Genomic DNA, 2,604 nt, shown 5'->3' with positions numbered 1-2,604 from the left:
AATTCAAGATGAGCTTTGAGTGTGGGCACAGCCAAACCATATCACATTGGTAACATATCACATATGCTTGCCTGTGTAGTTTTAGGAATGTGCTTCTCCAGCCTACTAAAACCTAATTTTAACACAGAATATCTTACTTCAATTTTTAAAGAGTTTTCTAACAGCTTTTTCAGGGGAAAAAAAACCTTTATATCAGTTTACTTCCTGAAACAAAGATAATAGATTCGTTTGTAAACATCTCCTAATTAAGTAATATGGAAACTTTAAAGGAAAGTGAATGTCTTTTGTTGTTGTTTTCTTTTGTTTTTGAGACAGGGTCTTAATCTGTCACCCAGGCTGGAGTGCAGTGGTGCAATTATGGCTCACTGCAGCCTCGACCTCCTGGGCTCAGGAAATCCTCCTGCCTCAGCCTCCTGAGTAGCGGAGATTACAGGTGTGCACCACCATGTCCAGCTAACATTTGTATTTCCTGTAGAGACAAGGTCTCATATGTTGCCCAGGCTGGTCTCAAACTCCTGGGCTCATGTGATCCTCCTACCTTGGCCTCATAAAGTGCTGGGATTGCAGGTGTGAGCCACCACGCCTGGCCTTTATTTTTAACATCTTATAACACCTATAAGAGATCACTTGATTTCCAGGCACATTGTGTTCTATCATTGGTTTCTTCAAAACTTATTAGCGTAATTTTATCTTGTGTATATTTGTTAATAATTATATTATAAATGATTTAATGTAGTAATTATTGTATTTATTGTTAATAATACAAATACTGTATATTATATTAATATATGTGTCTTTAAGTATATTTTATAAGTTATATGGGTGTATAAGATATATCATAAAATTATATATTCATAAAATACACACTATCTTATATATAATATATTGCATATAGGTTATGTGCGGCGGCTCATGTCTGTAATCCCAGCACTTTGGGAGGCCAAGGCAGGTGGATCACAAGGTTAGGAGATCGAAACCATCCTGGACAACATAGTGAAATCCCATCTCTACTAAAAATACGAACATTAGCCAGGTGTGGTACACCCTTATAAACCCAGCTACTTGGGAGGCTGAGGCAGGAGAATTGCTTGAACTCAGGAGGCAGAAGTTGCAGTGAGCCAAGATCTCACCACTGCACACCAGCCTGGGCAATGCAGTGAGACTCTGTCTCAAAAAAAAAAGTTACATATGAATATATAACACACATCATAATATAAATATTTTTCTATAATATGTAATATTTGTTATTGATGATATATTTATTCTATTATATAATATATTTATAATATAATCGTATATTATATTTATTCATATTTGTGTAGTATACATTCATTTTTAAATATCTGATGTTGACCTAATCAAATTATCTGATAATCTGATAACATCTAATTAAAATTTGTATTTATATAAATTATATATGTATATTTTATATCAATACATTTAAATGTATCAGCATCAATATATTGCATATTATGAAATATTTATGTATTACAATACAATAAATTCATATTCATTCAATCGTATACATTTAAGTTATGCACTTAAATATGTATTAATATCTTATGCAGATTTCAATGTTAGATAAGCATGCAAGCATATTTTCCCTTTTCCTTTAGGGAGCTCATTATTCTGTATAAGTTTTCCTTCTTTTTCAGCTGGAAAAAACATAAGTAAACAAGTTAAAATCTAAATGCTTGATCTGTTTATTCCAACACTTCTTACACTTAGTTTATCTGTCTGTGGCTCATACCACTGACATGGATTGCTTGAAAGAGTTCTTGATGGGGTTATGGTAGGGTTATTGGGGTAGGGGTTAAGCAAAATTAAATGTAGGAAACTGAGTTCCCCCTAGAAGCACAAGCAGAGACTAGGATTTAAGGGCAAGATGTTTTTTGGGGAGGTGATACCAGGAAGGACCCATCAGAGAACCAGAAAATGAGACAGTCGAAGCTCCACTCCAGAAACCTTCGCTGAGATAATCTGAGCGTTTGACCTGGGATTGCGCAGTTTTGGTGAACACCCACGTTGTTTCTGAAACAAGTAGAATGTGGATCGTGCACCTCCCGGAGGATACTCTGGTTTGAAGGAATCTCCTGTTTACACTGGCTCATTGGCTTTTTTGAGTGATAACCCTGACTCAGCCTATAACAGGTCAATTTCACCTTGAGAAAGAGGAGTTCAGGGACACTGGCTCTTCTGTTAACCTTCCTAGTTACTCACAAGGGTGCCCAATGGCTCACAGGTGAGAAGACCAAGGTGTAGCGGGGGATGGGCAGTCAATTCCTACCACTAGAAATGACTCACGTTGTGGCCCAATGATTCCTGATGCACAGTGCATTATTTGCATAAATGTGCTGCCTCCTAGGAAGATACAGAATTCACAGACCCTCACCTCTTTGCCAGCTTATTAATTTTCTATGGCTGTTGTCACAAATTGCTATAAACTTAGCTCCTTAAATGATGCAAATTTATTTTCTTACTGTTCTACAGTTCAGTAGTTTTGGCAGTGAGAAGTCCAGCTAGAGCCTCACTGGGCTAAAATCAAGATGTCGGTCGGCTCAGTGCTGTGCAGCATAACGGTGTAATAAACCTGCACACGTGCCC

Source organism: Aotus nancymaae, unplaced genomic scaffold (genome assembly GCF_030222135.1).
Source record: "Aotus nancymaae isolate 86718 unplaced genomic scaffold, 86718_ANA_hifiasm-v0.15.2.pri h1tg000058l, whole genome shotgun sequence".
Lineage (NCBI taxonomy): Eukaryota > Metazoa > Chordata > Mammalia > Primates > Aotidae > Aotus > Aotus nancymaae.
The sequence above is the reverse complement of the archived record's forward strand: the minus strand, read 5'-3'. Positions refer to the sequence as shown.